This window comes from Macaca fascicularis, chromosome 4 (assembly GCF_037993035.2).
Source record: "Macaca fascicularis isolate 582-1 chromosome 4, T2T-MFA8v1.1".
NCBI lineage: Eukaryota > Metazoa > Chordata > Mammalia > Primates > Cercopithecidae > Macaca > Macaca fascicularis.
In genome coordinates this window covers 77,181,120-77,207,838 of record NC_088378.1, presented here as the reverse complement: position 1 = coordinate 77,207,838, position 26,719 = coordinate 77,181,120, and the positions used below count along the sequence as shown (strand labels likewise).

The 26,719-nt window shown below is 37.7% G+C and overlaps 1 long non-coding RNA gene and 1 pseudogene across 9 annotated transcripts in view; both read left to right on the top strand.

Moving 5' to 3' along the window:
- Positions 1 to 26,719, top strand: part of LOC102119720 (uncharacterized) — a 1,100,133-nt gene that overhangs the window by 791,915 nt on the left and 281,499 nt on the right. The window lies entirely within an intron of this gene.
- Positions 4,133 to 5,399, top strand: LOC123572813 (small ribosomal subunit protein uS5 pseudogene; annotated as a pseudogene).

The window sequence follows — 26,719 nt, the reverse complement described above, 5'->3', positions numbered from 1 at the left end:
CTCCCACTATTAATATTTGCAAGTCTACTTCTCTTTGAAGGTCTTTAAGAACTTACTTTGTGATTTTTGGTGTTTCTGTGTTGGGTACATATATATTTAGGACAGTTAGATCTTCTTGTTGAATTGAACCCTTTATCCTTGTTTAATGCCCTTCTTTGTCTTTTTTGATCTTTGTTGGTTTAAAGTCTATTTTTTCAAAAACTATTATTGTAACCCTTGCTTTTTTATTTTTCTTTTGGTTGGTATGTTTTTCTACATCCCTTTGTTTTAAACTTATGTGTATTGTTTCATGTGAGATGGTTCTCTTGAAGGCAGCATACCAATGGGTCTTGGTTCTTCATCCAGTTTGCCACTTTGTGTCTTTTCATTAGGTCATTATGATGTTACCTAGTTATTTTGCATAATTGTTCACATGGTGGCTTTATAGTGTCACTGATTTGTGTTCCTTAGTGTGTTTTTATAATGACTGACAATGGTCTTTCTTTTTCATATTTAGAACTTCCTTCAGGAGCTTTTGTAAGGCAGATGTGGTGGTGACAAATTTCCTCAGCACTTGCTTGTTGAAAAGGATCTTACTTTTCCTTCACTTTTGAAGCTTAGTTTGACCAGATATGAAATTCTGAGTTGGATTTTTTTTCTTTAAGAATATTGAATATTGGCCCCAATCTCTTCTGGTTTGTAGGATTTCAGTTGAAATGTCCACTGTTAGTCTGATGAGATTCCTTTTGTAGGTGACTTGACCTTTCTCTCTAGCTGCCTCTAAGATTCTTTTAACCTCTTCATCTATTGTGATATGAATGCTTATGGATTGCATTATGAAATTTTGTAGTGTGTTTTTCAGCTGTATATATTTGGTCATTTTCTTCTCTCTACTGGCTACTTTGTTGGTCAGCTCCTATAATGTTTTATAATGATTTTTAGCATCCTTGCATTGGGGTTCAACATGCTCCTATAGCTGAATGAACCTTGTTCCCAACTATATTCTGAATTCTATTTCTGTCATTTCAGCCATCTCAGCCTAAGCCCAGTTCCAAACCCTTGCTGGAGAAGTGATGCTTTCATTTGGAAAAAAGATGGTACTCTGGCTTTTTAAGTTTTCAACATTTTTGTGCTGTTTATTTCTCATCTTTGTGGGCTTATCTACCTTCAATCATTGAGGCTGCTGACCTTTGGATGAGTTTTTAGTTCCTTTTATCCTATCTGATGACCTTGAGGGTTTGATTGTGGTATAAGATGGATTCAGCTAACTGGCTTAGTTTCTGTGAGATTTTAGGGGACCAACACTCAGCTCCCAACTCTCAACTGTGTGCTCTAACTCTGGGGCACTTGCATTGGGCCTTCGTTCTTTGACTCCTCAAGGTTTGGAGTCCACTGTGCTGGGGGGACTGAAGTGTGGCAGATGAAGCAGAATGCTAGCGGATGCAGGGATGCCTGCTTTCCTGTGGGTGTTCACCACAGTGGCAGAGGCCAGACAGCTTGGGACGAGTCAGAATTCTCTGCTGAAGACCATGTGCTGTATTGCACTGAAGGTTGTGTTGGCATGGGGCAGTGTGCTGGCTGGCACATATCTGAATGCCTTCTCTGTGCTCTCCAAGTGGTAGTGATTGCTCAGGGTGTGGGAGGATCCCGTGTATTCTGCACAGTGTGTTAGTGCAAGGGCTGGGCACTAGCAGGGGATGGGCTTGCTGGCTCTGTGCCCACCAAGGCTCACTCTGCAATGGCAGTCAGTAGAGTTGAGGCATACTGAACTTCTGCATACTGGCAGGGCAAGTAAAGCAAAGCTTGCCCATGCAAACACTTGTCAGCAAAGTGATGTGGAGATTTGTTGTGGGCTGGGGGAAGATGCGGTATGGAGAGGGAAACGTAGACTGGTGTGCAGCCATAGCGGCTGCCTCACTGGAACTCTCTTATAAAGATTACATTAATATTTCACTGAGTTATTTATCAGGGGGTCTCATTTTTAGTATAATATTTTGTGTGTTTTATTATTTCACTGACATTCACATATTTTACACACATTTTAAACTGACTATTAAAGATGCTAGGATATATATTAAAAGGGGGAAAATTATACCATGTTAGGAACTTATATTTTTTATTCAAATTTTAATTTCCTGTTAAAACTTCTGCACAGGCCGGGCACGGTGGCTCAAGCCTGTAATCCCAGCACTTTGGGAGGCCGAGACGGGCGGATCACGAGGTCAGGAGATCGAGACCAGCCTGGCTAACACGGTGAAACCCCGTCTCTACTAAAAATACAAAAAACTAGCCGGGCGAGGTGGCGGGCGCCTGTAGTCCCAGCTATTTGGGAGGCTGAGGCAGGAGAATGGCGTAAACCTCGGAGGCAGAGCTTGTAGTGAGCTGAGATCCGGCCACTGCACTCCAGCCTGGGTGACAGAGTGAGACTCTGTCTCAAAAAAAAAAAAAAAAAAAAAACTTCTGCACAATTGCCATGTTTGATCAGAGAGGAATGAGCAAGAACATTGTGATGGTGCAGAAGGACTCTCTGGGTATTTTTTCTGCTACAGCTTTAGCTAACTTTTTCAAAGCACTCTCATAAGAACCAGATGTTATCATTCTTTGTCCCTCCACAAAGTCAACAAGCAAAGTACCTTGAGCTTCCTAAAATGCTGTTATCATCTTTGCTCTTGACATGTCCCCTTTTTTGACTGGACTACTTCCACCTCTTGGTAGCCATTGCTTTGATTATGCATTGTCTTCAGGATTGCACTGGTAAAGCCATGTTTCATCTCCTGTTACAATTCTTTGAATAAATTCTTCATAATCTCTATCTCAGTTGTTTAAAATTCCCATAGATATCTCTCCTGTTTTTTGTAACTTTTCTAGGTGACACAGTTTTGGCACTCATTGAGTGGAAACTTTGCTCATCTTTAACTTTTCATGAGGAATTATGTAAGCTAAATCAATTAGGAAGTCTATGGTGGTGGCTATTGTTCGTGCTGTTGTCAGTTCTTTTCAATTAGGTCACAGTCAAGATTAATTTTTTCCTCACAGGTTGATATGGATGGTCTGCCACTGTGGGCTTTGTATTTAACATTACCATATCCCTTCTTAAAATGAGTTACCATTTTTAAACTGCTGATGTCTTTGGAATATTGTCCCCGGAAGCTTTTCATTGGCATCAGTGATTTCACCATTCTTCCACTCACTCTTCACTATAAATGTGATGTTTGTTCCTGTCAATTTTTGTAGGATTCACGTTGCTATGATAGGGGCTCTTTTCAAACCAATGTTTTATCCTGCTTGTTGCCTCAAACTAGATCCTCTTTGAACATGTTAGAACAAGTTAGTATGAGTTTATATCGATGCAAATTTTTTTATATTTGGGCATAGTTTTTTCATAATACCCATTTTTCATGAAATTTTTGAACAACCCATTGTATTTCTCTGAGCTAATATTATTGTAGTGGGAAAGGTGTTGGAAAAAAAGAAAGTAAAGTATTTTCATATACATAAAAGTGCATTAGAGTGGGGAAAACACCTGACTTTTTTTTCTAAAGATGATATCGAAATATGCACCTGATTATACAAATAGAAAACAGAGAATAAACATTAATAAAATAGTAAACTATAGTTTTGCTTTCACATTTACAAGGGTAAAATAGAATGAAACAACCTAGTCAGTTGATAAAAAGGGAAAATTCAATATGTAAGAAATATTTAATTAACATAGAAGCAACAAAGTCAAATTTATAAGATAATGCTACATGTGAACGAACTGAATTTTCTCATTATAAGAACAAGACTATGAGATTGAATTAAAAAATACAACGGAGTTTAAGCACACTTAAGGTAATACATAAAGTTTAAAGATAAAGCAATAGACAAATTAACAGGAGACAAAGATAAAGATTATAGAAGTGTCAGCGGTAATATCAGACACGATATTAAAAGTCTGAAAATGAAATAAAATACCAATGAATAATAAAATGAGTGTATTATAAAGAAGATATGATATATAGAAGATAATATATGAAAAAGATAAACTTCTTTTCAATAGGCCACAAAATAGTTGAATCTGTTTGTAGTGGAATATTTCAATTACCCACCTTTAGGCTTAGAGAGAGACAGGAAGAAAATAGCCATAAAAATAAGATGAATAGCTTCTTCTCCGAGAAAACACCAAATGGCATATGACGCCAGTGCAGCAGGGGGGCCCGGAGGCCCTGGTGGCCCTGGGATGGGGAACCGCGGTGGCTTCCGCGGAGGTTTCGGCGGGGCCAGGATCGCGGGGTGGACTGGGCCGGGGCTGAGGCCGCGGAGCTCGCTGAGGCAAGGCCGAGGATAAGGAGTGGATGCCCGTCACCAAGCTGGGCGGCTTGGTCAAGGACATGAAGATCAAGTCCCTGGAGGAGATCTACCTCTTCTCTCTGCCCATTAAGGAATCTGAGATCATTGACTTTTTCTTGGGGGCCTCTCTCAAAGATGAGGTTTTGAAGATTATGCCAGTGCAGAAGCAGACCCGTGCTGGCCAGCTTACCAGGTTCAAGGCATTTGTTGCTATCGGGGACTACAATGGCCACGTAGGCTTGGGTGTTAAGTGCTCCCAGGAGGTGGCCACCACCATCCGTGGGGCCATCATCCTGGCCAAACTCTCCATTGTCCTGGTGCGCAGAGGCTACTGGGGGAACAAGATCGGCAAGCCCCACACCGTCCCTTGCAAGGTGACAGGCCACTGTGGCTCTGTGCTGGTGCGCCTCATCCCTGCACCCAGGGGCACTGGCATCGTCTCAGCGCCTGTGCCCAAGAAGCTGCTCATGATGGCTGGTATTGATGACTACTACACCTCAGCCTGGGGCTGCACTGCCACCCTGGGTAACTTTGCCAAGGCCACCTTTGATGCCATCTCTAAGACCTACAGGTACCTGACCCCTGATCTCTGGAAGGAGACTGTGTTTACCAAGTCTCCCTATCAGGAATTCACTGACCACTTTGTCAAGACCCACAGCAGAGTCTCCGTGCAGTGGACCCAGGCTCCAGCTGTGGCTACAACATAGGGTTTTTATACTAGAAAAATAAAGTGAATTAAGCCTGTTACAAAAAAAAAAAAAAAAAAAAAAGGTGAATAATAAAACCAATAATGTTCAAAAATTAGCTATACATAGAAGTTTATATCTCTTGAAAAGTTAAGATACTTAATTTGTATATTATGAGGAATTTGTAAAAATTTGTCTAAAATTGGCCACAGAGGAAACATTAAGATATTTAAAACAAGGGAATTTCTAGGCCACATTCTCTAATTCTTACCAAATAAATAAATAAGCACAAGAAAAATAAAAGCTAAAGTATTCTGAGGTTACTTGGGAATTAGACAATTATTGGATCAGATTTTTTTTTAAGTAGGAAAATTACATATCTAGAAAGCACAAAATAAAAAATAAAAACACAATACTTTGTGACATAATTGTAAGAACACAGGAACAGTACTTCTCTGAGGAAAATGCATTATGAATGTCTTATAAAAAAGAAAAACAAGGCTGGGCACAGTGGCTCATGCCTGTAATCCCAGCACTTCAGGAAGCTGAGGTGGGGGGATCACCTGAGGTGGGGAGTTTGAGAGCAGCCTGGCCAACATGACAAAACCCCATCTCTACTAAAAATATAAAAATTAGCTGGGTGTGGTGGTACACGCCTGTAATCCCAGCTACCTGGGAGGCTGAGGTGTGAGAATCGCTTGAACCCAGGAAGCAGAGGTTGCAGTGAGCTGACATGGTGCCATTGCACTCCAGCCTGGGCAACAGAGCAAGACTCCATCTCAACAAAACAAAACAAACAAACAAAATGTACAAATTATTTTATGAAATTAGAAAAACAATTACAAAACAGTGCAAAATAAAGTAGAAAGAGGACATACCATATAAAAGTTAAAAATTTTAAATTAATAAGGTAAAATATAGAAAATAGTAAATGATAAAATCAAAGCTGTTTATTTAATAGGTATTATATAAAGAAAAACACTTCAGGAGACTTATTAAAAATAAAAGCATGTAGGAATAGGAACAGCTCCAATCTCCAGCTCCCAGTGCCAGCAACACAGAAGATGGGTGATTTCTGCATTTTCAACTGAGGTACCGGGTTCATCTCACTAGGGAGTGCCGGACAATCGGTGTTGGTCAGCTGCTGCAGCCCGACCAGCGGGAGCTGAAGCAGGGTGAGGCATCACCTCACCTGGGAAGCTCAAGGGGGAAGGGAATCCCTTTTCCAAGCCAGGGGAACTGAGACACACAACACCTGGAAATCAGGTAACTCCCACCCCAATACTGCACTTTACCAAGGGTCTTAGCAAATGGCACACCAGGAGATTATATCCCACACCTGGCCGGGAGGGTCCCATGGAGCCTCCCTCATTGCTAGTGCAGCAGTCTGTGATCTAATGGCAAGGCAGCAGTGAGGCTGGGGGAGGGGCGCCCGCAATTGCTGAGGCTTAAGTAGGTAAACAAAGACGCTGGGAAGCTTGAACTGGGTGGAGCCCACAGCAGCTCAAGGAGGCCTGACTGTCTCTGTAGAGTCCACCTCTGGAGACAGGACACAGCTAAACAAACCAAAAAAAGCAGCAGAAACCTCTGCAGACCCAAATGACCCTGTCTGACAGCTTAGAAGAGAGCAGTGGATCTCCCAACACGGAGGTTGAGATCTGAGAATGGACAGACTGCTCAAGTGGGTCCCTGACCCCTGAGTAGCCTAACTGGGAGACATCCCCCACTAGGGGCAGTCTGACACCCCACACCTCACAGGTGGAGTATACCCCTGAGAGGAAGCTTCCAAAGCAAGAATCAGACAGGTACACTCGCTGTTCAGAAATATTCTATCTTCTGCAACCTCTGCTGCTGATACCCAGGCAAACAGGGTCTGGAGTGGACCTCAAGCCATCTCCAACAGACCTACAGCTGAGGGTCCTGACTGTTACAAGGAAAACTATCAAACAGGAAGGACACCCACACCAAAACCCCATCAGTATGTCACCATCGTCAAAGACCAAAGGCAGATAAAACCACAAAGATGGGGAAAAAGCAGGGCAGAAAAGCTGGAAATTCAAAAAATAAGAGCGCATCTCCCCCTACAAAGGAACACGGCTCATCGCCAGCAACGGATCAAAGCTGGATAGAGAATGACTTTGACGAGTTGAGAGAAGAAGGCTTCAGTCCATCAGACTTCTCAGAGCTACAGGAGGAATTACGTACCCAGTGCAAAGAAACTAAAAATCTTGAAAAAAGAATAGAAGAATGGATAACTAGAATAATCAATGCAGAAAAGGCCATAAATGAACTGACAGAGATAAAAACCATGACACGAGAAATATGTGAAAAATGCACAAGCTTCAGTAACCGACTCAATCAACTGGAAGAAAGAGTATCAGCAATTGAGGATCAAATGAATGAAATGAAGCGAGAAGAGAAGTCTAAAGAAAAAAGAGGAAAAATAAATGAACAAAGCCTTCAAGAAGTATGAGATTATGTGAAAAGACCAAATCTACGTCTGATTGGGGTGCCTGAAAGTGAGGGAGAAAATGGAACCAAGTTGGAAAACACTCTTCAGGATATCATCCAGGAAAACTTCCCCAACCTAGTAAGACAGGCCAACATTCAAATTCAGGAAATACAGAGAACGCCACAAAGATATTCCTCGAGAAAAGCAACTCCAAGACACATAATTGTCAGATTCACCAAAGTTGAAATGAAGGAAAAACTGTTACGGACAGCCAGAGAGAAAGGTCAGGTTACCCACAAAGGGAAGCCCATCAGACTAACAGCAGATCTCTCGGCAGAAACTCTACAAGCCAGAAGAGAGTGGGGGCCAATATTCAACATTCTTAAAGAAAAGAATTTTAAACCCAGAATTTCATATCCAGCCAAACTAAGTTTCATAAGTGAAGGAGAAATAAAATCCTTTACAGATAAGCAAATGCTGAGAGATTTTGTCGCCACTAGGCCTGCCTTACAAGAGACCCTGAAGGAAGCACTAAACATGCAAAAGAACAACTGGTACTAGCCATTGCAAAAACATGCCAAAATGTAAAGACCATTGATGCTAGGAAGAAACTGCATCAACTAACGAGCAAAATAACCAGTTAATATCATAATGGCAGGATCAAGTTCACACATAACAATATTAACCTTAAATGTAAAAGGACTAAATGGTCCAATTAAAAGACACAGACTGGCAAACTGGATAAAGAGTCAAATCCCATCAGTCTGCTGTATTCAGGAGACCCATCTCACATGCAGAGATATACATAGGCTGAAAATAAAGGGATGGAGGAAGATCTACCAAGCAAATGGAGAACAACAACAACAAAAAAGCAGGGGTTGCAATCCTACTCTCTGAAAAAACAGATTTTAAACCGTCAAATATCAAAAGAGACAAACAAGGCCATTACATAATGGTAAAGGGATCAATTCAACAGGAAGAGCTAAGTATCCTAAATATATATGCACCCAATACAGGAGCACCCAGATTCATAAAGCAAGTCCTTAGAGACTTACAAAGAGACTTAGACTCCCATACAATAATGATGGGAGACTTCAACACCCCACTGTCAACATTAGACAGATCAACGAGACTGAAAGTTAACAAGGATATCCAGGAATTGAACTCATCTCTGCAGCAAGCAGACCTAATAGACATCTACAGAACTCTCCACCCCAAATCAACAGAATATACATTCTTCTCGGCACCACATCGCACTTATTCCAAAATTGACCACATAATTGGAAGTAAAGCACTCCTCAGCAAATGTACAAGAACAGAAATTAAAACAAACTGTCTCTCAGACCACAGTGCAATCAAACTAGAACTCAGGACTAAGAAACTCAATCAAAACCGCTCAACTACATGGAAACTGAACAACCTGCTCCTGAATGACTACTGGGTACAAAGCGAAATGAAGGCAGAAATAAAGATGTTCTTTGAAACCAATGAGAACAAAGATACAACATACCAGAATCTCTGGGACACCTTTAAAGCAGTGTGTAGAGGGAAATTTATAGCACTAAATGCCCACAAGAGAAAGCTGGAAAGATCTAAAATTGACACTGTAACATCACAATTAAAAGAACTAGATAAGCAAGAGCAAACACATTCAAAAGCTAGCAGAAAGCAAGAAATAACTAAGATCAGAGCAGAACTGAAGGAGATAGAGACACAAAAAAGTCTCCAAAAAATCAATGAATCCAGGAGCTGGATTTTTGAAAAGATCAACAAAATTGATAGACCACTAGCAAGACTAATAAAGAAGAAAAGAGAGAAGAATCAAATAGACGCAATAAAAAATGATAAAGGGGATATCACCACCGACCCCACAGAAATACAAACTACCATGAGAGAATACTATAAACACCTCTACGCAAATAAACTAGAAAACCTAGAAGAAATGGATAATTTCCTGGACACTTACATTCTCCCAAGACTAAACCAGGAAGAAGTTGAATCCCTGAATAGACCAATAGCAGGCTCTGAAATTGAGGCAATAATTAATAGCCTACCAACCAAAAAAAGTACAGGACCAGATGGATTCACAGCTGAATTCTACCAGAGGTACAAGGAGGAGCTGGTACCATTCCTTCTGAAACTATTCCAATCAATAGAAAAAGAGGGAATCCTCCCTAACTCATTTTATGAGGCCAACATCATCCTGATACCAAAGCCTGGCAGAGGCACAACAAAAAAAGTGAATTTTAGACCAATGTCCTTGATGAACATCGACGCAAAAATCCTCAATAAAATACTGGCAAACCGAATCCAGCAGCATATCAGAAAGCTTATCCACCATGATCAAGTGGGCTTCATCCCTGGGATGCAAGGCTGGTTCAACATATGCAAATCAATAAACATAATCCAGCATATAAACAGAACCAAAGACAAAAACCACATGATTATCGCAATAGATGCAGAAAAGGCCTTTGACAAAATTCAACAGCCATTCATGCTAAAAACTCTCAATAAATTTGGTATTGATAGAACGTATCTCAAAATAATAAGAGCTATTTGTGACAAACCCACAGCCAATATCATACTGAATGGGCAAAAACTGGAAGCATTCCTTTTGAAAACTGGCACAAGACAAGGATGCCTTCTCTCACCACTCCTATTCAACATAGTGTTGGAAGTTCTGGCTAGGGCAATCAGGCAAGAGAAAGAAATAAAGGATATTCAGTTAGGAAAAGAAGGCAAATTGTCCCTGTTTGCAGATGACATGTCTGTATATTTAGAAAACCCCATTGTCTCAGCCCAAAATCTCCTTAAACTGATAAGCAACTTCATCAAAGTCTCGGGATACGAAATTAACGTGCAAAAATCACAAGCATTCTTATACACCAGTTAACAGACAAACAGAGAGCCAAATCATGAATGAACTTCCATTCACAATTGCTTCAAAGAGAATAAAATACCTAGGAATCTAACTTACAAAGGATGTAAAGGACCTCTTCAAGGAGAACTACAAACCACTGCTCATTGAAATAAAAGAGGACACAAACAAATGGAAGAACATACCATGCTTATGGATAGGAAGAATCAATATCTTGAAAATGGCCATACTGCCCAAGGTAATTTATGGATTCAATGCCATCCCCATCAAGCTACCAATGAATTTCTTCACAGAATTGGAAAAAACTGCTTTAAAGTTCATATGGAACCAAAAAAGAGCCCGCGTTGCCAAGACAATCCTAAGTCAAAAGAACAAAGCTGGAGGCATCATGCTACCTTACTTCAAACTGTACTACAAGGCTACAGTAACCAAAACAGCATGGTACTGGCACCAAAACAGAGATATAGACCAATGGAACAGAACAGAGTCCCCAGAAATAATACCACACATCTACAGCCATCTGATCTTTGGCAAACCTGACAAAAACAAGAAATGGGGCTCGTATTCCCTATTTAATAAATGATGCTGGGAAAATTGGCTAGCCATAAGTAGAAAGCTGAAACTGGATCCTTTCCTTACTCCTTATACGAAAATTAATTCAAGATGGATTAGAGACTTAAATGTTAGACCTAAAACCATAAAAACCCTAGAAGAAAACCTAGGCAATAGCATTCAGGACGTAGGCATGGGCAAGGACTTCATGTCTAAAACACCAAAAGCAATGGCAACAAAAGCCAAAATTGACAAATGGGATCTCATTAAACTAAAGAGCTTCTGCACAGCAAAAGAAACTACCATCAGAGTGAACAGGCAACCTACAGAATGGGAGAAAATTTTTGCAATCTACTCATCTGACAAAGGGCTAATATCCAGAACCTATGAAGAACTGAAACAAATTTACAAGAAAAAACAAACAATCCCATCAAAAAGTGGGCAAGGGATATGAACAGACATTTCTCAAAAGAAGACATGCATACAGTCAACAGATACATGAAAAAATGCTCGTCATCACTGGCCATCAGAGAAATGCAAATCAAAACCACAATGAGATACCATCTCACACCAGTTAGAATGGCAGTCATTAAAAAGTCAGGAAACAACAGGTGCTGAAGAGGATGTGGAGAAATAAGAACACTTTTACACTATTGGTGGGATTGTAAATTAGTTCAACCATTATGGAAAACAGTATGGCGATTCCTCAAGGATCTAGAACTAGAAATTCCATATGACCCAGCCATCCCATTACTGGGGATATACCCAAGGAATTATAAATCATGCTGCTATAAAGACACATGCACACGTATGTTCATTGCGGCACTATTCACAATAGCAAAGACTTGGAATCAACCCAAATGTCCATCAGTGACAGATCAGATTAAGAAAATGTGGCACAGATACACCATAGAATACTCTGCAGCCATAAAAAAGGATGAGTTTGTGTCCTTTGTAGGGACATGGATGCAGCTGGAAACCATCATTCTCAGCAAACTGTTGCAAGAACAGAAAACCAAACACCACATATTCTCACTCATAGGTGGGAACTGAACAATGAGATCACTTGGACACAGGAAGGGGAACATCACATACCGGGGCCTATTATGGGGAGAGGGGAGGGAGGAAGGATTGCAGTGGGAGTTATACCTGATATAAAGGACGAGTTGATGGGTGGTGATGAGTTGATGGGTGCAGCACAGCAACATGGCACAAGTATACATATGTAACAAACCTGCACGTTATGCACATGTACCCTAGAACCTAAAGTATAATAATAATTAAAAAAAAGAAAAAAAAGTGTGTAAATATTGCAGGTTTTATTCCTGAGCACTGGAATGAAGTAAATATTGCAAGAAAGAGACTTACACAATTGTTTTTGGTTTCCCAATGCCTATAAAAGTTATGTTTACATTATACTATTGTCTTTTAAGTGAGTAATAATAGCATTATGACTAAAAAAAGTACACACCCTCATTAAAAAAAAACTTTATGGCTAAAAAATGCTAGCGATTATCTGAGCCTTCAGCAAGTTGTAGTCTCATTGCTGGTAGATGGTCTTGCCTTGATAATGATGGCTTCTGACTGATCAGGGTTGCTGAAAGTTGGGTGGAGTATGGCAATTTCTTAAAATAAAGCAAAATTTGCCGTATAAATTGACTCTTCCTTTCACAAAAGATTTCTCTGTAACATGCAATGCTACTTGAGAGCATTTTACCCAAAGCAGAGCTTTTAAAACTGGAACTCAAACTCTGCCACTCCTTTATCAAATAAATAGGAGTAATATTCTAGATCCTTTGTTGTCTTGTTAACACTGCTCACAGCATCTTCACCAGGAGCAGATTCCATCTTCAGAAACCATTTTGTTTGCTCATCCATAAGAAGTAGTTTCTCATGAGTTTTATCATGAGATTATAGCAATTCAGCCTTATCTTTGGGCCCACTTCCAATTCTGATTCTCTTGCTCTATCTACCAAATTGACAATTACTTCCTCCACTGAAATCCTGAACCCCTCAAAGTCATTTATGAAGGTTGGAATCAATTTCTTATAAACTCCTGTTAATGTTGATATTTTGACATCCTCCCATAAATCACAAATGTTCTTAATGGTGTCCAGAATGGTCTATTATTTTCAGAAGGTGTCAATTTACTTTTCCCAGGTCTATCAAAAGAACTACTTTCTATGGCAGCTGTAGCCTTACAAAATGTATTTCTTAAATAATAAGTCTTGGAAGTAAAAATTAGTCCTTGATTCATGGACTGCAGAATGGTTGTTATGTTAGCAGCCATGAAAACCAAGTTAATCTCCTTGTACATCTTCATCTGGGCTCTTGGGTGATTAGGTGCATTGTCAATGAACAGTATAGCTTGAATGAAATCTTTGTTTTTTGAGCAGTAGGTCTCAACATTAGTGAGCTTAAAATATTCTGTAAACCTTGCTTTCAACAGATGTACTGTCATCCAGGCTTTGTGGTTTCCATATATAAGGCACAGGCAGAGATTTAGCCTAATTCCTAAGGGCCCTGGGATTTTTGGAATGGTAAATGAGCATTCGCTTCAACTTAAGGTCACCAGCTGCATTAGCCCCTAACAAGAGAGTCAGCCTGCTTTTTGAAGCTTTGAAGGCAGATACTGACTTCTTTCTAGCTATGAAAGAACCAAATGGCATCCTCTTCCAACATGTAAGGCAGTTTCATCTACATTGAAAATCTGCTGTTCAGTGTAGCCACCTTTGTCAATGATTTTAGATACTACTTCTGGATAACTTGCTGCAGCTTCTATATCAGCACTTGATGCTTCACCTTGCACTTTTAGGTTATGGAGATGCCTTCTTTCCTTAAATCTCATGAACAATCCTCTACTAGGTTCACACTTTTCTTCTGCAGATTCCTCATGTCGATCTGCCTTCACAGAATTGAAAAGAGTTGGGCGCTTGCTCTGGATTAGGCTTTGTCTTAAAGGAATACTGTGGCTGGTTTGGTTTTCTATCAAGACAACCACTCAAACCTTCTCCCTATCAGCAATAAGTCTGTGTTGCTTTCTTCTCATTCTTGTGTTCACTGGAGTAGCACATTTAATTTCTTTCAATAACTTTTACTCTGCATTCACAAGTTGGCTAACTGTTTGATGAAAGCAGCCTAGCTTTGACCCTGCTTCAACTTTTGACATGCCTTCCTCACTACGCTTACGCATTTCTAGCTTTTGATTTAGAGTGACTCTAACTTTCACTTGAACACTTACAGGCCATAAGTGTTGGCCTCATTTCAATATTGTTGCATCTCAGGGAATAAGAAGGCCCCAGATTGGGCTCATTTCGATATTGTTGTGTCTCAGGGAATAGAGAAGCTCGAGAAGTTGGAAAAAGGCATTGAATGGCTGGTCAATGGACCACTCAGAACACACACAGCATTTATGGATTAAGTTTGGCGATGTAAATGGGTGCAGTTTGTGGTGCTCCAAACAATGACAATATTAACATCAGAGATTACCGATCATAGGTTACCATAACAGAAATAAAAATGTTTTAAACATTGCAGGAATTGCCAAAATGTGATACAGAGATGCGAAGTGAGCACATGCTCTTGGAAAAAATGTTACCAATAGACTTGCTCAATGCAGGGTTACCGCAAATCTTCAATTTGTAAAAAATGCAGTATCTACAAAATGCATTAAAGTGAAGTGCAATAAAAGGAGATATGCTTGTGTGTATATATATGTGTATATATGTGTGTATATATATGTGTATATATGTATATATGTGTATATGTGTATATGTGTATATATGTATATATATGTGTATATATGTATATATGTGTATATATATAAAATCATGCATCACATAGTGACATTTTAGTCAATGATGGACTACATATACGATGGTGGTCCTATGATATTATACTGAAGCTGAAAAAATTATATAGCCTAGTGGTATATCAATGATACTGACCCTATGTAAGTCTGGGCTAATATATATATTTCTATCTATAGGTGAAAGTCTAAATAAATAGCATTACAAATAGGAGTAATTAATCAATAAGTTGAACTGCTATAATACAACATGTACAAAAATGTCAGATGTTTTTGAAAGGATCTGTACAAATACTTTGGAGATTATATTTGCAACCTGGGATCTGTGAGGTGCCTTCTTAACCAACAATAGGAATCCAGTTGCCAGAAAAGAATTGATAGGATTGTTTGATAATATAAAAATGAAAACTTTGTATAGCTAAAGATTAAGTTGACCAAAAACTTCAGGTGTAATATAAGGCAGAAAGGGAGAAATAAGGATCCCTTACGTTGTTTCTAATCATTCTCACTAGAATATTATGTGTTACCTTTGGACAAATTATTTAATTATTATAATTAGATAAATGGAGAAATACTTTCAACTGAAATGAAGTCAAAATTCACTTATTTAATTTATTCAACAAATACATTTCGGGCACCTGTTTGTTAGAGACTTGTTTTAGGTCCTGGGGATACAGCTGTAAACAGAACTGAAGAAGAAAAACTTGCCCTCAGGAGCTCACATTCTAAATGAGAAAAATTAATAGGTAGTAAGTAAAATATATCATGGAAAATGTAAATTATACATTAAAGAAAACAATACAATTTGCAATGTGTCAGGGAGTGATAAGTGCAGTGGATAATAACTAGGGTAGTGTTATAGGAAGTGTGTGTGTGTGTGTGTGTGTGTGTACACAATTTTAGACAGTATACCTGGGAAGAATGCTCTGGGAAAGGAGTGGGTTAGTTAAGACCTGAAGGTAAAGGGAAACAAATCCTATGATTATTAAAGTTGAGATTATAAGAGGCAGAGGAAAGAACATCAAAAGATGTGAACTGGGAGCATGCCTAGTTTGTTTAAAGGACAACAGAGAGGCCAATATGATTTTAGCGGAATGACCCGGCTTGTGGGAAAGAGAGGAATAGGTGATAAACTCTGAGGTTACAGGTGACCAGATTAGATATAACTTCTTACATTAGGAAGTCTTTGTCATTTACCCTGAGTAGGATGGAGAACTATGAGCATAAAAGTGCATTGATGCACTTTACATTTTTACAGAATTCATCTGACTTTAGCTAGGTATAGGTTGGAGGGGGGCAATGTGAGAGCTGGAGCAGTTGAGAGGCTTTAGTAATAATCTAGGAGGGAGATAATGATAGTTTGATTTAAAGTGGTAGTGGATGTGAAAAGTGTAAAATATTACTTATAGCAGAAATATAATAGATAACAAGACTTGACCATTGGGCTTGGCAAAATAGAGTTCACTGATAACTTAGTTTAGGTGTAGTGGAGAGTGGCAAAACGCCTCTTTGGAGTGGAGTCAAATTAAAATGGCAGGAGAAAGTGAGATTAGGTGTCTTTAAGCGAGTTTTGATATAAAAGGAAGGAGAGAAATTAGGCAGAAATGGGAAGGGAAAATGTAGAGAGAAGAAAATTATGGTGTGCGAGAAAGATTGGCTTGAGTGGTGTACTTGATTAGGCTATACGCGATGTAATCTAGCAGGTGAATGGAGGATTTGGCCTATGTAGGAGGAAGAACAATTCCTCCACAGTAATAGAAAAAAAAAAAAAAAAAAAAGGAAAAATGTAAGGTTACAAAGGCAGGTTTCTAGAAGTGTGAAAAAAAATGGAAAAAACTTGTGGAAATTCTGTTCAATTGATTTCTGTTTTCTCAGTGAAAAATAGAGCAAGGACATGGCTGAGAGTAAACATGAAGGAGAAGATACTAGAGAATTGGAGAGGAGGAAATATGAATCATATGTTATTCTAGATAATTGAGTGAATGGAAGTACAGAACAATCGAGCACTAAAAAAAAAATTGAAGTTTGTGCTCATAAATGTAAAGTGAGTTCAGAACTGTATTTAATCAAGTTTATTGTTTTGTCATCTGGTAGGATGAATTAAAATAGGTACAAGGCTTCTTGGTGTTAACACAGTTAAGTTGAAAACTTTTGTCCACAGAAAAACCTGCAGCTTTATTCATAATTGCCAAAACTTGGAAACAGCCAAGATACCATTCAGTAGATGAATGGAAAATGAACATCCACACAGAGTGATATGGTTCATTGCTAAAGAGAAATTATCTATCAAGTCATGAAGAGACATGGAGTAAACTTAAATGCATATCACTAAGTGAAAGAAGCCAATCTGAAACAGCTGTATACTGTATGATTCCAACTATGTAACATTCTAGAAAATGAAAAACTATGGAGATAATAAAAGATCACTGATTTCCAGAGGTTGAGAATGGGATTAATAGCCAGAACACAGACGATTTTGTTTTGGGCAGTGAAACTACTCTCTGTATGTTACCATAATGGTGGCTACGTGTCATTAGGCATTTGGTGAAACCCAACTATACAACACCAAGAGTGAAACCTAATGTAAATTATGGACTTTTGGTGACAATGCAGAAACGTAGGTTCAGTTGTAATAAATATTCCACTCTGATAGGAGATGTTGATAATTGGGCAGGCCATGCAAGTGTGAGGGTAGTAGATATATGGACCTTTCCCTTAATTTTGCTGTGATAGTAGTAGGTATAGATTGAGATTTACAAAATTGACATAAGGTTATAGAGGAAAACATTTGAAATTTTCAAAGTTTAAAGAGAAGATTAAAAAGTAATTATTTTTGTTGAGATTCATGAAAATTCCAACTCAGTTGTTTGTTTTGAACACAGGTTCCATGACACATTTTGCAAAATATTTAGTTATACTATTAGATATTGAGCTCTTCCAAAAAAAAAAAATGCTACATGTATTATTAAACTACCATACATTTGTTTTTCATCATTTTTTTTCTAAAGCATTTTGGAACTCATGATGTAATTTCTTCAGAAGGATACATTTCATTGTCTCTGAGTATGGAATCATTTGATATGCCTTGACAGTATCCCTTTCAATATTTAATACCCAATTGTTCTCTCTCTCTCTCTCTCTCTGTCTCTCTCTCTCTCTCCCCCCCATCCCACACACACCCACACACATGCACACACACATGAAAAAAATACACATATAAAACTATGACTGTGTGTATACATGTTAGTGTTTTATGATTGATACACTTTTGTAATATTATTTCAAAACTTCATATTCATATACTGAAACATTTTAAAAATATATGTTCCCATAAAATTACCCTTCTCACCCACTGTCAGCTAACTATGGTGACTCAGTTTCTATTCCATTCACTTTCCACCCTTTACATGTCTTCTGTAAGGTTTCAGTATGAGAACTTCAGCCTAATCTAACGTTTGTTTCTGGCTGTTGAAGCCAACATGAAGGTTCTCTGTTTTTCAGGAATATGGGTATGAGATAACTTTGCTGTTCTATAAATGATCGATTAAAATATATATTTCTGTAAGCATACTTCTATTTATTTTTTATGAAGTATTAACTTGTACCAAACTGCTGTTTACTCTGTGCATGTTACCTTTAAAAAGTCTCTTTAGAATTTTAAAGTTTTAAAGGGAGGAGGAAACTCGAGATCATTTTGTTCAGCATTTTTCATACTGTGCATAAGATGTTAATAAGTGCTCTAGTTGTTTAAATACTCTGTTTCCTTATAAGACAATTATAAAATACACTAACATGTTAAAAGTATATGAGAAGTTCTAAAGAAACCTGATCAAATTCAACAGAGCTTTTCCCAAGTGTTTTTGATATCAAGATTACTATCCATTTTTATTTTTTCTTGAACATCTATAAAAACTTCCATTTGATTGAATGCTTCTCAGAATAGCTAGAGAATTATTTTTCTCTCTATAAATGAGTAAACACAGACATGGTATATTTATAAGGCTTTCTAAAGTTATATGGCTGTTTATTATCAGGAAGAATCAGAGCTAATTTGGATACCCAATTAAGTGCTCCTTTCTTCTTGCAGTTTGTCTCCTGGTACTTTCTTATCCCAGTGCTGTGCTGAGCCATATTGGAGCCTGAGGCAAAAGGGAACATCAGTAACACTAATCCTGTCTTTATTTAAAATTTTGATATTTTGTTCATCATGGATTTATTTGCATAAATTTTAATATCAAAATCTATTGATTAAAATATTATGTATCTTAATTACTGAGTTTTTCGTTACCCCTTCTGTTCTTGAGACAATTACTCATTTATCTGACCCTACTGTCTGCTCTGATTACCCCTTCAAAACTATGTGTATCTCCAGTCTTAGAATATCCAAGCAACTTTATATTCCAAGTTATTTAAAAGCATGATGAATTTAGAAAATATCCACATCACAACTTTGGTGACGTCCATTCCTCACATTTGTAGGTAGAAACATATCTACTATCCTTTGCCTTTGTAATACGGGGAAAAATAAATAATGCCGCTCCAATTTTTGGCATATTAATTTATAAATACCGTCTACTTTATTGCACACCTTCTGAAAGTCTGATCTCAACTTAATTATAATTAACAACCCAAAACTTCTATTAATCAGTTCCTAGGTGTAGGGGAATAAACTTGGGGCAGAGATTGCATCTATTCTAGTTCTGCTTGATAAAAATACGTTTTCACTAACTTATTGAACTCTAATGTGGAATTTCCCAATGTGTATTTCAATAAGGAGAATGTTCACAGGATCAGGAAGGAAAATAGTAATAAAATTAGTTGGATAGTAAAGATCTGAAGGAAATTTAAGAGATTCTTTATTTCAGAACTTAGTGCCTCTAATATGCTAATGTTCTTTAGTAATACAGAAAATAACCTTATAAAATGCAGTGTTTTTTAAACAGATCTAACTACAGAAACTTTACATATATATATACATATTTGCATGTATGTGAGATTTTGCAATGAACATCTGTCGTGGCACTACAGTTTCACAGATCATCTTTGGAAAGCATATCTGTAATAAACTAGTCAAGCTTGGATTTTGTTTTGCAGAAAGTGTTTTTTCAGATGATATATAACTCAGCTTTCAATTATAGCAATTTTTTTTCTCCAGTAATGGCTCACTAATCACAAAGCCCAGCTAGGACTTTTCTTTTGCATGGAAGGAAGTATTGAAAATGAATCAATTGTTTTACCAAGTGCAATTTATAGGAATAGATTTTATTTTTCTGGTCAACACATTTGCCTTTTCACAGTTGAAATTTTTTTATAACTCTGTTAATCACTTAAAGCTAGAGGTCTCCCTAATCAGTCATATTTGGCACAGCTTATATGCTTATTCCTATTGGCTCTGGTACCTCTGTCCTGTTTACTTCAAAAGAAGTTTTGAAAATAGAAACTTCATTCCTTGTCATACCTCTGTTGTTTTCCACATACAATGCACCCTTCTCATCCGACCATCCCTGAAGCTTGGAAGAACTTGATTTTCCTTCTTTTCTGTACCTTCAGAGATACTGACAAAAATGATTTCTTGCCCCCCATTCCCAATTACTAATTTGGAAAAAAATATTAATCTACTAAAAATTTAACATGGAGTCTAAAACTGATATCCCTGAAAATAAATGTAAAAACGTAGATACATTTTGGTAGAGATGTGATAATAGTGCTTTCAACTGCAGATGAAGATTGAATATTGACTAAAATTTAAAAGCATTGCCTTGAACTCCCTCTCCATCTCTTTTGTTTTAGGTGTGGACACTTTGATAACATGTCAAGGTGTGTTATGCTTTACCATCTTTCAATAGTATCACAACAGACACCCACAACACACCTGCACTTGTTTTCATAAGTTAGTTTTCAGATATAAACATCTCAGATATTGTTCATTCTTTGTCCACACAACTTGGTCCGAATTTCGATTAGAAAGGAATTTGTTCATCCTTCATGGCATCTTGAGCAGCATTACTTTAGGAGTCTGAGTTTTGCAAAATGAAACAGGTAATTGTTGTTTATAAAATATTATGATGGCAGAGAGTCTGTGGCAACTAAAAACATTCCGTGTTTGCTGCAAGGCATGAGGAGACAGTGACACAGCTCATTTCCTCAGCTGAGCTCTCTTTGCTGCCTTGTACAACACTTATTTCAAAGCACGCCACAGCTTAGAACTGTCGTGATCCCCATTAATATAAAATCATTGACCCCTGCTCCCGCTGGTGCGACTAAATTACATTCTGCTGCTCAGCGGCAGCCGCACATGGGGCCAGCGCTTTTAGTCATCGCCAGGTGCCTTGATGCCAGCACAGCCCCTCCTACGCCCAGGGTTTGCCTTTAATGAGGATTAGGCACCTTCAAAGATCTAGGAGGACCTACTCCCAGGATGGAAGCCTTTCTAATGGTATCTGGGCTTGTCATAGGCAGTAATTTAGTATTTCAGCTGAGACTGGAGATTCATTTCTCCTCTCTAAGAAATTTCAAGAATGTGTAGCTTTAGGATTGTTTTTTTTTTTTTCCTCCCATTCCACCAGCACAAATTCAAGAGCATTATGCCTAACAATATCATGTTTTTTATGAGATCTAGAAGCTGCATGTGGTAAAGCAATATCACAAATTTTGGTATGGTCCAGGTAGGGAAATTCCTTTTTTGGACTATTTTTATGTTATGTGCTATTAATAGAACTAAATGTACTCACAGTGTCCCACATTTAATTCACCTTTATAGTTAGGGTGATGGAATCTCTTTACAAAAGAATTGATAACTGGGCTGAGAATGTGGTCTATTTTCACACTGTGTGGTCTCTCTTAACATCAGCTCCTGACCCTCTGGGCCTGCCTTTCCATGCAATACCCATGCTCTCTGAGAGTGAGGAGGTCTGTGTTTTGAGCCTCCCTATAGTGAGTATGGAATCTGCAGGAATGTTCTCTGTATGCTATAGCAATCATTCTTGCCTTACTTGTTAAATGATAAAGCTGGAGGGTTAGATAGTAAAACATAGAAAATAGTGAACATACAAAACATAGGAACTTTAGGTAGGAAAACAGGAAAAATGCCTTCTTTACATAAACTGCATAAACATGAGAAAAAGCAATAAAAGATCATGCATACATATGGTATAAACCAAGTGTGATTATGTGTATGGATATACATATATTCACACAATTATTTGCAGTATGTTTGGATAAGTTCTGTATATAGCAAACTGTTAATAAAAAGCTCAGAAATAATTTATCATCAGGATAAAATATGATGTTTGAAGCATTTTTGTGTAAAAAATCAGATGTTTTTGTCTAATGAGGGGAAGAATTTATGTATCAAAGTAAAACCCATGGTTTTAATCCAGGAAATATGTACTCTTATGAGTCAATTGGTTTCATTTTTTAACAGTTTTCAGTAGTGAACCCGAATCATGATATATTCTCAATATAGTAAATCTCAACACTTTATTTTTAGTTTTAAAATATATTTCAATAAGAAACTGTGCCTTAACTCAGTCCACATGCACGCTGAAACCAGTCAGCAGCATAGAATGGGACAGACTTTAATCAATACTATGCCGGTCACACTGACTGTGTATAGAGACTTTGTCTGAATTTTCTACTCTCTGATTCCTATCAGAAGAAACAAATTAAGTTTTATGGCCGTAGGGAGTATCTACAGAGAGTTCTTACTAAATGGAGAGAGGTTAAATGGTCTACACACTTTAATTACAAACTTTATAAATGCCATTTGTTGATAAAAATCAGTTTTCAATAAGAATTTACAAAAGCCAACAATAATATAGAGAGAATATGAAATTTCTTAGGGCTATATTTTTCTCTGGATGTATAAGTAAATACAGATAGTATAAATAATAATAATATTTTCACTATATTTTTTTAAAAAACATGTTCTTGGTTTCTGGAATTATTTCGTCCCTGAGGTTTAATTGTGTTTTATGAAATTCAGTCTTTGGATTATCGACTTGCTTCTGAAAGCTGATACCCAAACAGAGGGCTTTCTTTCCAGAAGGGTGTCCTAACCCCAGTCACACGTCTGCTAATTTGGCCTTTCTCTTAATCTCTGAAGAACTTGCTGAACAGAAGTGAAACTATGCACATGCTAATGGCTTGCGCTCTGCGAACTCCCCTCTCTCCCTGAGAGTGTCTGGTGTGCAAAGCTGAGCTGGAACAAAGATACACTAATTATTCCCCATTAATTTGTCTGCTTGAATGGTCCTAAATACCAGAGTGATTAATTAGCGCAAGGCAGCCGGGGCAGGATGTCACACCCTTCTCTGAGTTTAAGTGTCGGCAAGGTTGTGCTCAAGTGTTGACAACAGCATATCTTTAATTTTCTCCAAGAAGAAAAGTTTAGTCAGTACAATTAATTTGAGCTTGGCTGGCTTGCAGGAATAAATGAAACGTGTGGAATGATATTACTGCTGTATAGGCATCTTTTTTTTCCTCCTTAGGGTACAGTAAAACTTTTTTGGCAACTGAGTTATTGAATAGTGTATTTCTATAATTGTTCCAATTTGCCTTAATTACTTTTGTGCATTTTACAGCAAAAACATGGATCATAAAATAGTTAGAAATTATTATTCATAATAGGCTGGGATGGATGTGGATGAATGCATAGATAAGAATTAAAGGCAGATGAAGAATGACATTACAATTTGACATCCTTTTAAAGAAATGCAACTTGCTCTCACAAATTGAAATGTGTATCAATGTTACAAAAATAATTTGAGACCACTTAACCCCTAAGAGATGTGAATCAACTTACTTAAAAATGTATAACTGAAAAAGTTGCTTATGTGGCTTGATCTTTTTTTTTTTTCTTTTTGAGGTAGGTTTTGATGAGATTTTAAGCCTAATGAATAATATTTGCCTAGATTAATCTTCCAACTAGTAACACATATAAATCAGTGGTAAATACTAAAAATAATGTAATAGGTGATGTTGAACACTTTCATTATATCTTTTTTTGTAATTGTCAAAATACTTTTCTTAAAAAATAATACCAGTTTTAAAGCAATTATAAACTGTTTAGAGAAAGGAATCAAATAAAGTTGCTGCTACTCATACTATTTTCCTCTCGTTTTTAAGATTAGGCTATAAACATGACTCAAGCAGAAACATAATACTATATAATTAGGCAATAGTGTATTTTGTTTGTTACATTATATTCCTTTGCTATTATTGAAAATTTAAATTAATTCATTTTGCTATTGGCATGCAGTTTTGTTTTGTTTTGTTTTTAAACAGTGCAATGAGAAAAAAAATTAGAGAGTGCCTTGCAGCCAGCCTATGGATGTTCTCATCATTTCTTTCACAGTCTTCCTCCAGCTCTATACAAACCCAAAAGGCTATTCAGCAGCGGGGGTGTGAGCACTGAGGGAGGGAAGGGGTCTCCTTTCCCATTCCTCCGTGTATCTCATTGTTCATCACTTGTCAATATATTTCCCACACACCATCTCCAGCCACGCTGTGCCTCATCCTGGCCGCCGGTTCCATGACCTCTATGACATTACTCACTCTTTCTCACTCCCCAGATCTAGAGTTTTGTTTCGTTTTGTTTTTTAATTTTTCCCAGACAGTGGTTGCCATAAGGCTCGCCATTCTAGTAGTATAGGATTGTAGAAAATGTTTGTTGAAATAACTAGCAGTAAAATGAAAGTTTATCAGCACAATGTTCCCTGTCTCCTACTGTGTCTTCGCCCTACTTTCATGCTCTCACCTCCAAATTCTCCACAAGTTTTCACAGTATTTATTAACTTTTTAAAATAGCATATATAGCAAAAACAGCAAAATCCCTGGACTGACGTCTCAGTTGTACTATTTATTAAGTGTGCAGTTTTAGTGGGGAGGGGGAAAAAACACTTAACCTCTTGAGGCTCATCTGCAAAATAAGAGTACAAGTATTTGCTTCATTGTGATATACATGAAATTAAAAACATGATCTTTCATCGACTTTAACAGCCTGTCACTCTAGGTAAAACAAGGGTTATTATATTTTCTTGATATTTCAGTTTCTACAATATTTGCCATTTATACAGCAAGGCATACAACTATTGGCAATGTTCAATATTCAGTTTAAATGAGATCATTCCCATTTAAGGGTTTTGCTACTTTTCCTCTGCCTCAAGAAGTAATAAATAAGTAAGGAGTTAAAATGGTATTAGGCCTCTTTACACCACGGAGAGAAGTGCTTTGACTAAAATATTTCACTTTAATTTTGAGACATGCTTATGTCTTTGAAGAAAGAAGAACCACTAAAAAGCTGTGACAGTCAAAGCTAAAAACCATTAATTCCTTCCCTCCATGTATGTCTACACTTCCCACATTAAAAGATGGAGTCTAGTTCCCTTCTTCTTGAATCAGGCCTGGATTTGGTGGCTTACGTTTTCCTATAAAATACAGCAAAGTAATGTTCTGGGATTTCCAAGTCTAGGTCATACTAAGTCTTTCACGTTATCCGGATCTCTTGGTATACTTGTATTTATGATGCTTCCTCGAAGAACTTGTAAGAAGCCTGAGCCACACAGAGATGTCCCATGTAGGTCTATACCGCTAGCTCAACTCTCATGTGACATCCAGAATTAACTGCCTACCATCTTGGATGTCCAGGGCAATCAAGCCTTTGGATGACATTTGTTTGCAATACTGCAAGAAGCCTTAAGTGAAAACTGTCCAGCTGAGTCCTGTCAATTGACAGAAATGTAAGAGACAATAATAAAGAGTTGTTTGCCACTATGACTAGGGATGATTTGTTGTATACATAGACTAGTGAAACAGCAACAAATAATGTATTAGCATAATGTAAACTTTTTGCATCACAGTGGCAAGACAATATTCACTGTCAAAGTCAGCGAGAACTTGGATAATTGAGGGAGGAATTACATTTGTGTGTTATGAGATGTCTTCATTCATTCATCTATCAGTCACTTGACTACCATGAGCTGGAAGTTTCATTTGTTACAGACACTGAAGACATTTTATAAACAAGAGGCTTTAATTCCTCAATGTATATTGATTTACAAGTGTGCATTACTACCGACTGGGCATGGTGGCTCATGCCTCTAATCCCGGCACTTTAGGAGGCCGAGGCGGGCAAATAACTTGAGGTCAGGAGTTCGAGACCAGCCTGGCTAACATGGTGAAACCCCGTCTCTACTAAAAGTACAAAAATCAGCCGGGCATGGTGGCACATGCTTGTAATCCCAGCTACTTGGGAGGCTGAGGCAGGAGAATTGCTTGTACCTGGGAGGTGGAGGTTGTAGTGAGCAGAGATCATCCCACTGCACTCCATACTGGGAGACAGAGGGAGACCCTGGGGAAAAAAAAAAAAAAAAGGAAGTGTGCATTACCAACATTACCAATATCACTTTAACAAACAAATAAAAGAAGAAAAAAAAACTTGAGGTTAAGTCTTGATTTTAAATGAATGCTTTATAACTCACTTTAACAACTCAGGTGAGATGTCAGGTTTCAATCTATGTTGATTTATGCTTGACTCAAAATTACACTGATTCCTAAGCACAGGAATTCTCTAAAGAGAACTTGTAGTTTTGTCAGTGTTGTACATATAGAATGGGAGAATTACAAAGAAAACTCTGACTGCCTGTTAGTACCAATGGCAACAATTCTTTTGTTAAATTATCCTAATAGTTGTGGCATTACTCTTGATTTGTTTTAGAAAGATCAGTGTCAATACCATCTTATGTGCTGCTGTGTGACAACATTGGTCACACAAACCACACCTTTCATGAGAGAGGTGAATGAAAATTATTTATGAACTTTACTTTTTCAGAAAATATACACTTTTCCTTTTGCTTCTTGCATTTGGTCTTCTTTGACAGTTCTGTCTGCTTTTATTTAAAATCACCTTTGTGAGCTTATTTCTTGCTGAAACTTAAGTTGCACAATCCAAAGAGTGAAAAGTTTATCAAAACAGTCTGTGTATCATATAAATGAAAGTAGCATAGGGCAGAATGTAGTATTTGGACACCCAG